Raw genomic sequence first — 10,075 nt, 5'->3', positions numbered from 1 at the left:
GCAGGAACCGACTAGCCTCTCGAGTCTCAGATTATGCTTACTGCATGTTCCGGGAATGTATCTAGTGATGGATTGCATAACCAGCCAGATATGATGGATACTCAAAATGAGGCTGCTGTTGATGCTTCCGTGAAGAGGTGCGGTTCTTCTCTTGTCCGTAACTTGGAGAAGCAATATTCCAGGCGTCGCAAGAAATTACGCCTAGCTTCTCCGCCCATGGCCACTGGTACAACTGATTCTCACCAGCCGTCGTTAGATGATACACATCGTTGTATCAAGGCAATGGTCATCAATGAGCTTGGCATTGTAGGCCCTGATAGGGCACTAACTCAGTAATTGCCAATCCCACTCGGAAGAAGCAACATCCTCGCAAGTGAGTTTCTTATCATCTGCTAGTTGTGTTCTTTTTGTACATATTTAGTTGTTGTTTCTCTTTTGTGTTATAACTTTCCCTAGCACCTACCTTCTGTTAATTAGAAGCAACTCTGCCTAGAAAGTTTTTATTCCTTAATAAGCATGTGTTCTTGTCTACAATGAATGGTAATTATATCCTGGTGAGGCTGATAACTTTTAGCAGTTATTTTCACGATAACAACTTTAGTTTTTATTTGAACAATATGAAGTTTAACTTTGTTTGCAAGAAAATTTTAGTAATTATATGCTCGTAAGCATTTGTTATTTGTCTATGGTAACATTTTTCTCACGTGCACTATATCCTTTCCAAATAATAACTCGTCAGGGGTTCGAATGCTCCATCTATTAGTGTTGCCGACCTGCAGCAAACGCGGTCTACCAGTGTGGGTGTCACGTCTGAGGTGGTACCTAGTAATCTTACATGTTCTTCGGCAGATGTTGACCCGTCTGACACGTCATGCAGGTGATTATGAATGTTATTTTTTCTCACTATATGAAATCTAAATGATTTTATCTATTTGTTTATTTTTCTTCGTAAATTAGGTGAATATATACTATATGGAAAGGGCTGGTAGTTTTTATAGTCAAAGCTTTTATAAGATTACTGTTATTTTTAGCATGGTAAATTTGTTGGTAAATTTGTTATCTTCATAGTCACCATCTTCATTAATGATTCATGACGATGTTGATTTTTGCATTATGTGGATAACCAAGTTGGCCATAATCTGACAAATAATGCGAATACAAGCTGGTAACTAAAGTTATATTAGCTGGTAACTAATGTCAATATAAGCTGGTAATGTCATTTAGCTGTTTCTATAATGCAAATATAATCTGATAACTAATGTCAATATAAGATGGTAACTAATGTTATTATAAGCTGGTAACTAATGTTATTATAAGCTGGTAATATTTCTTTTATTGTGTGCAGGAATAAGGCCCATGTTACTGTGAGAAAGGTTAAAAGTTCTTATAAAGTTGCAGTTGCAACTAGGTCTTCTCCTCGTATTGCTTCCAAGAACGTGAAAGATGATTTTAAAGACTCTCCCGTGGTAACTTCTCCAATGGCTGTTGTGCAAGCTAATTCTCCTGTGAGGAATTCACCAGATGCTGGTTTTGGAGCTGTGGAAGAGCTCACGGCAGCTGCCACTATTACTCAGGTGGTAGAAAATATTGCCAATGTTGTTATTGGCACTGAAGCTGAAACTTCTGCTGATCAACCGCAAGGAATATCTCCTCCAATGAGCGCTGCTATAGCTGAAACTTCCGTTGATCAAGATCAAGGTTTTGCTCCTCCAATGAGTGCTGCCATAGCTGAAACTTCTGCTGATCAAGATCAAGGATTTGCTCATCCAATGAGTGCTGATGTAGCTGAAGATGCCCAAGCTCCTGTCAAAATACCATGTGTTGTTCAAGCTCAAGTTGAGTCTGCCCAATCCAATGTGGCAGAACCAGTTGAAACTGAAGAAGCTCAAGCTGGGGATGACCAAGTCGCCGCCCAAGAATTCAGCAGTAATGCAGATGTAGAAGATGTTGTTGCTGAGAGGGCCTACTGGGATTTCACCCCACCATCTTGCTCTCTTGGCCTGGATTTTGGCCCCACACCACCCGGACCAGATATTAATACGACGGCCGCAGTCCCAGCTGCAGTACCAACACCGCCCCCAGCGGTTGTTTCGACAACTCAAGCACCAGTAGTGGACCCAGCGGTTAACAATGCTCCCCAAGACCGAGCAGCAGTAGCCCCAATTGATCAGATGGCGGCAGCACCAAGAGATTCAAAGAATGCAGTAGATAATCATGTTGACTCTAAGCCGGTTTCATGCTCTGAGCCTGCTGACCTTGGTAAGTGAAGGCATATACGTGTCTTCTCTTTATCACAAAAGAGTGATGGGATGGATGTCTGCTTTTTGAAGACCTTTTTTATGCTTTTAGTTTGATCCTTGTGTGTATATTTATGCTCTTTGTTATCCTATGTATGGACAACCCCCCCCCCCCTCTCACATGTGATGACTTCTGCTTTTGCGTGTGTGCTATGAAATGAACTATATGTTTTCGTTTCACATTCGCTCTCTTTATTTTTATGTTGTCTGGTGTGTGGATGTATTATGTGTGATTATTATTGTTCTTTATTCCTGGTAACTTTTACTAGCATTGGACTAATAATTATAGCGCTCTACTTTTAACTGATAATTATAGCGCTCTACATGAAAGACATTGTACCTTGTTTTCTAGCTCACCATTTTATCGTATGGTAATTTTCACAATGATAACCTCTTTGTGAATGTTGCGCTGGTATTTTTTTGTTCTAACTAGATACCTACATGGTTTCATTTTTTTGCTAACTATCTACTTAAAATGGTAACATTTATGATGACACCCTGATCACTTCTGCCAGCACCAAGCTGATAACTTCAACCCCTTTTTATCTTTATTCCTGGTAACTTTTTACTAACATCTGACTGATAATTATAGTGCTCTACTTTTAATTGATAATTATAGCACTCTACATGAAAAATATTGTACCTTATTTTCTAGCTTACCATCCTTTATCGTATGGTAACTTTCACCATGATAACCTTTGCGAATGTGCGCTGGTATTTTTTTCGTTCTAACTAGATACCTACATGGTTTCATTTTTTTTGCTAACTATCTACTTAAAATGGTAACATTTATGATGACACCCTCATAACTTCTGCCAACACCAACCTGATAACTTCAACCCCTTTTTATCTTTATTCCTAGTAACTTTTTACTAACATCTGACTGGTAATTATAGTGCTCTAATTTTAATTGATAATTATAGCGCTCTACATGAAAAATATTGTACTTATTTTCTAGCTTACCATCCTTTATCGTATGGTAACTTTCACCATGATAACCTTTGCGAATGTTGCGCTGGTATTTTTGTCGTTCTAACTAGATACCTACATGGTTTCATTTTTTTGCTAACTATCTACTTAAAATAGTAACATTTATGATGACACCCAGATAACTTCTGCCAGCACGAAGCTGATAACTTCAACCCCTTTTTATCCTCCTGGTAACTTTTACTAGCATCTGACTGATAATTATAGTGCTCTACTTTTAATTGATAATTATAGCGCTCTACATGAAAAATATTGTACCTTGTTTTCTAGCTTACCATCCTTTATCGTATCGTACCTTTCACCATGATAACCTTTGCGAATGTTGCGCTGGTATTTTTTTCGTTCTAACTAGATACCTACACGGTCTCATATTTTTTTTTGCTAACTAGCTACTTAAAACGGTAACATTTCTGATGACTTCTGCTACCTCCATGCTGATAACTTCAACCCTATTTTTCTTTATTGTTGCTGGAAATACACCCCTCCCCTCCTTTCCCTGCACACACACACACCATTCTAATACATTAATGGTGCCCCTTTAACTATCCTGACCTCCCTCATTTTCTTCCCATTTTCTCTCTATAGTAATTATATCATCATTCTGTACTATCTATCACTTTTTTCTTTAGCTGTTTTTCCACATATTTGACATTCCTTTTTTCGGTTCGCAAAATTACATGATCGCAACTTTTTGAAGAGCGTCGAGTTCGAGTTTATGATGCGGATGTTGAAAACGACGATGTAATTATGTGGGTTGAAGAAGTCGAACGTTCCACTGCTAGAGCAAAAGCAAACTACGCTCCTGTAAAAGGTACTGGTAGGAAGATTTTGTGTATCAAACTTTTTCCTACTGCCAACCTTTATAACATCATTATGTTGATGCTGATAATTTACTGTTCTATTCTTTGATAAGTTCTTTTTCTTTTTACCATTCCCAACTCTGATAACTCCCTTCACTTTTCTTATAGACCACCCCATCAGCCCTGAATTTGTTACACCTGTTATTCACCCTCCCAATGGTAATCATTCAGCCAGTGTGACTCCTAAATCGTATATTCAAAAAGTTAGGGTAAGCCGCACATCGCAGTTCCTTCTACCTCCATATTGTGGCCTCACAGTATCTGCACCCGAAGAGGTCATTTACGCAGAAGTTATCAAGCACACCACTGATTCAGTTGACTCCAGGATAAAACAGTAATTACATTTACTGTTTTCCTTTTCTCTGGTATTTTGACGCCTCACTAGCAAAACATTGGCTTATATACTATTTTTTCTTTGTTTGCTTTCCAGTATTAGGGTTATTGACATCGATGGGCGGTGGGTCACATTGGAGGAGCTTGCTAATAGTGTAATAGAAGGTGGTCATGTTTCGAATAATATTGCAGAGCTCCACATCCGAACTCTTTCTGATTCTGTACCCCTAGGGAAGATAATCTTTCCATGGTTGCTGTCAGTATATCTTCTCATATGTGATTTCACGAGCAAGTTCCTACTCAAACATTTCCGTCGTGATGTAAACTACATACTTAGTCACCAAAATCAGGTACATTTTTATATGTAAACTACATACTTTTCTTCTTTTTAAATCCTACAAGTTGTTTTTTAATTGGTATAACAGGCAATTTTATTAGGCTGTTAATTTGGTTTTGTCACACATTGTACCACTAAATAATTTTAGCTGGTGCCTAGTTATGTTACTTCTCTGTGGTAACTTTCATGTATGCTTGCCGGTAACATACGTTGTCAGTGTTCTGATAACTTGCATTTTTAACTGTAAATGAATTGGTAACTTCTTTGTGTTCATGTGTTCACATTTGTTTAACAGCTTCTGTTTCCAACACTGCAAAAGTTGGGACCTCTACCAAAGGACGGGCATTGGTATGTCTTGTGCCTTAATATCAAGGCAAAACAATTTGAAGTTCTTGATCCTCTTTGTCCACAAGATAGCCCTTCGCTTATCACACATGCGACGAAGCTTATGAATGGTATTAAAAAAGCCTGGTTGATTGCTTATAAGGACTCGAGTAAGCAGATCCAAGACTATGATCTTGTGTAGATTGATGTGTTCAAACAGGACAATTGGTTAGTTTCTTTTTGGCTAGTACTCCATCATTTTTTCCATCTAAATACCCAGTAAATTAGTAGTGTAGCATTTTAAAAGTCCGTTCATCTTTTTGCTTTTAACACACTTTTTGTTTTTCTCCTTACAATACTGATTGCGGTTTCTTCGCGTTCAAAATCTTGGAGTTATGGGATGATAAAAATATCCCGGCAATAACTCAAGAGCAGATCCCGGCGCTAAGGAAGATATTGACAAGCATGTGGCTAGACCATCCTCTTAACAAATGCACGCAATGGCGCTATCACTTGTTCAACAAGGAGTAATTGAGGTGAGAAATTTGCACCAAATATAAGTTTGAATTTATGTAACGATGATAGTTTTATACATTTTTTTATGGGTTGATTACTATCTATTTTATACATTTTTTGGATGATAACTTATGTTAGTCAGTGTTGATAACATACTTTATCAGTTGCTGATAACTTTCTATTTTATACATATTTTGATGATAACTTGTGTTAGTTAGTGTTGATAACATACTTTATTAGTTGCTGATAACTTTCTATTTCATGGCGTCATAACATTTTGCTCACAAATAAAGAACGATAACTAATCTCATTCTCATATCTGAAAATCCCCATTACATTTTGGAAGATAACTTGCCTGTTTCAGTGCTGATAACTTTTCATTACATGTTGTCACAACATCATTTACACAATAAAATGGGTAAAATTGATAAGTAAATCGATAACTTGCACTTCATTGCCCATCTAACTTTTTTGCACTTCTAGTTTCTCAGCGCGGTATGGGTGAGGTACACTTGCATTTATCATGTTCTATCGACCCGCACACTCTACATTTCCTATCTTTTTTTTGGTTTTGCAATGTCAAATGGGTGCTGAAATCTTTTCTCTCTTGGACGCCCTTTCGTAGTAGACTTTGGTGGGTCTAGTATCACCCTTGTGTTTGATGATTGGGATCCCTCGGTATGTGAGCCCTGGAACTGAAAAATATTGCCAGAAACATGCGTGACAGGAATCCTTCCTTGATGTGCTACTGGGACACCTTCAGTGGCACTAGTCCCTGGTGGTGAAGAAAACATTTATGCTTCTTTTCCCTCATCTTTTTCCTTTCTTGCTTTCTTTATCTGCCTCTTTTTTAGTGCATCCATGTCGTCTCTGAAAGCATTAACGTGTTTCCTTGCCAATGACATCCCTTCATCAGTAGTGCAAGCATTTTTTGCTTGTTCCTTGAAATCATTCAGAATAGATGTATATCTTATGATATTTTTTCCTTCCTCTGTCATACCCTTCTTAAATGTTAGCTATTGGTAATCAGGCTCAACAAGATCCTCCTCTGGATCCCATGTCCACCTATCTAGGATATACCTCCTCGGTATTTCATAGACTCCAATCTGTTCCATTACTCGCAGTATGTGTGCGCACAATAGCCCATCGCGATCAAACTTGCAGCAAGTGCATGAGTATACCCCTCCATCCTTGTTCGCCTGCACATGGTAGTCCCTATCCCCATACTTTGGTAGTATGCCTCGGAGCGACCACATCCTGAAGGTTCCATCTTGCAAAGTGTCGCATCCGTAAGCAGTCTTTAACTTCATCTCTACCTGAAACTTGGAGAACAGATTTTGTGTGTATATCCCTCGCATCTGCAACTCGATTGGGTTCAATGAATACATGTCTGCCTCTTTGTAAATTGTGTCCACTTGCTCTTTTGCCACAGCCACCATTACTTTCTCCTGGATTGCAGTGTATTGAGTTGCGAATTCAATCAATGAGTTGTTAAGGTTCGCGTACTTCTTGAGCACAGCATTGAATCCCTCGCTCCTTGCAGTTGTCTGCAAGAATGGAAAAAAATGCTTCATGTAGTACACCGGGGCCCAACATTTCCTATTTTCCCACAACCAGTGAAAATGTTCGTTGTCGGTCTGCCCATATTTATCCATCATTGCCTACCATTTGTTTTCAAACTCTTCCTCTGTGATACACAAAACATGAGACAATTACAACATCATACACAATCAAGTAGTAGTTAAAGTACAAGTATGCTGGTAACTTTTCATAGTTATTAGATGGTAACTTAATGGAACCAATTTTCCAGATCTTTTTTTTGTTATTTTTGATATGTGAAAGTTTTCTTTTCTTTGTTTGTCTTACACCTAGTCTGGTAACTTTTCTAAACCAATAGTTGGTGTCGACATATTTAGTGTTTGTACCCAATGGTGATTACATGTCCACACATTTTTTCCTTTGTAATTTGATGTTGTTCCAATGAAACTGCCCCCTGGTAATATAACCAATAAGATCATGGTAACTTGTGCAGACCTACACATGGTACGCTAAACATGGTAACTTGTGCATCACACAATTTCATATGGCTTCTCAAGTTTGCTGGATGGTAATTAAAATGGGTCAACAGAGTTGGTACGTACCAGTCAAGCTGTTGTCGACATAGTCTTTGAACGCTTTGTTTAGTGGTTTATCATCAGCCATAAGCTTTCCAAGTTTCTCTTGTGCCTTCTTCATTATATGCCAGCGGCAATTTCTGTGTACTATGTTCAAGAAGACCTCGTTGATCGCACTCCTCATTGTAAAGTCCTGGTCTGTGATGATGTTTTTTTGGGGCAACACCACCCATTGCATGGAGGAATGTGTTAAACAGCCACACAAAGTTCTCCTTTAGTTTGTTTCGAACGAAGCTACACCCAAACTAGATGGATTGACCATGGTTGTTAATTCCAATGAATGGTGCACACGGCATCTTGTACAAGTTTGTCATGTATGTCGTGTCGAACGACAAACAGTCATTGTATTTTACATATGCCCTGCGTAATGCACCATCTATCCAAAATAAGTTCTCAACCCTGTCCTCATCATCAAGTTTGATTCTCCAGTAGAAATATGAATCTTTGGCCCTAATATCTTGGAAGTATGAAATTATGCTCCCAACGTCCGCGTGGCGGTGCTCTAAGCGGAACTTAGCTCATTGATTGGCAATATCTTGTGTCGTGTAGGGTACGTCTTGAGCGCTTCCGTAGAACCATGACATCAGCTGCATCTGCCTCGCAGTCTCGACGTTGCATCCGTGCAGAACCCTCAAGAAGTCCTGCTCCTCCTTCGGAATGTACCGATGTGATGATAAGAATTTTGTTAGGGACGACTTTTTGATCAGGGGGTGATTCTGGTTGTCCTCGAAACGGCCAACAGTCCACCATGCATCATCATGGGATAGGTACATGTGCGCTTCACATTCAGTCCTAACAACTTTCTTTTTTTTCCTCTTCTTGAAAATGCTGGCTGGGTTCTCCACATCTTGCAGCTCATCCCTGTCCCTGCGTCGTTTGCCATATTTTGTACAAACTAGGAGCACTCTGCTTGTAGTTCCATAAACCCTCTCTTTCTTGAATTGCTGCCTAATTGCAAAGACAGTCCTGTGCGCGTAGATGTTGTAGTGGTCACGTGCGCTCTCCAGGGTGTCAAATTTTGTCCCTTATAAAGGTGGCTTAGGTGTGGAATATGCCTCCATGTTGCTGCCTTCCATATCAGCGTCGATCCCACCAGATTCTGGAGTTGCTGGTTCACTTATTGTCTGCTCTCCAAGGCTCCTAGCTCATGTGCTTGCATTTGTTCCAGCACTATGTGCATTTGTTCCACCACTGGCCGGCAAGCTGTTGTTTGCGCTGATTGCCCGAGCACCTGCAATTTGTCCTGGTAGATTAGTGGAATATTGCATGATAAATAACAGTTTTCCATCATGGTAGTTTTCTGAAGATTCAGTGAATGAATCTTTCTTTTTCTGCCTAAACAACCCTGGTAATTTGCATACTTTGGACTTGGTAATATGAGTGCACCAATGCTGGTAATTTTGAAACCCACTTCAATAGTAAAGTTTCTTTATGCCTAAAAGAAAACCCTGGTAATTTGCATTTTTTGAACCTGGTAATATGTGTGCAGCAATGCTGGTAATTTTCAAACACACTTCAACAATAAAGTATAAAACTGGGTTTTTCATTCGATGATGATATGTAAACAATAATGTTTGTAATTTTACCAGTTTCCATGATGTTTGGGTATGCAGAACCATTGCTTGGTGTGCGCGCTGCATCATCCTCTTCATGCATTCTCCCTCCTCCTCCATCTTCTGCGTTATCTCCTCTGCTAGCATCCATTGTCTACTCCTGCTTGATTGTTTTTACGTTTGCACGTTAGTATACATTTATACATGTTGACACTATTTTTAAAACCATCGTTTTATTTACTCTTTACAGAGTTGTTTGAAGGCTGGAATCGCAAGGGTGATTGGGAAGAACACTAAACAGGACAATTACAGTACAGCATGAGCATATGCATTAAAAGGCACCACTCTCTTTATCCAATGTTAGTTCTTAGCTAAAGTGGATGATAACTTTTCCTATGTACACATTGATAACTTGTTTACTTCATGCAATATAACATTACTGTAGATTAAAAAATGAACCTTTTTTTGCAATGCATTTTCCATTGTATGAGAGAATGATTTTTGTGATCAATAAAGGTTCCTCTTTCCATGGTAGACACAAAATCTATGTTTTTTGTAGCAAGGAAATGGGGTATTTTTTGTAGCAAGGAAAGTTGGTAACAAAAACTACGATGGGTTGGTAATTTTGCACTTAGTTGATTGGTAAGTCACTGCAACAGGCAGAATTTTGAGAGAAGTTTGCTTATTCTGTTTC

This window comes from Triticum dicoccoides, chromosome 7B, assembly GCF_002162155.2.
Source record: "Triticum dicoccoides isolate Atlit2015 ecotype Zavitan chromosome 7B, WEW_v2.0, whole genome shotgun sequence".
In the NCBI taxonomy this organism is placed as follows: domain Eukaryota; kingdom Viridiplantae; phylum Streptophyta; class Magnoliopsida; order Poales; family Poaceae; genus Triticum; species Triticum dicoccoides.
The sequence above is the reverse complement of the archived record's forward strand: the minus strand, read 5'-3'. Positions refer to the sequence as shown.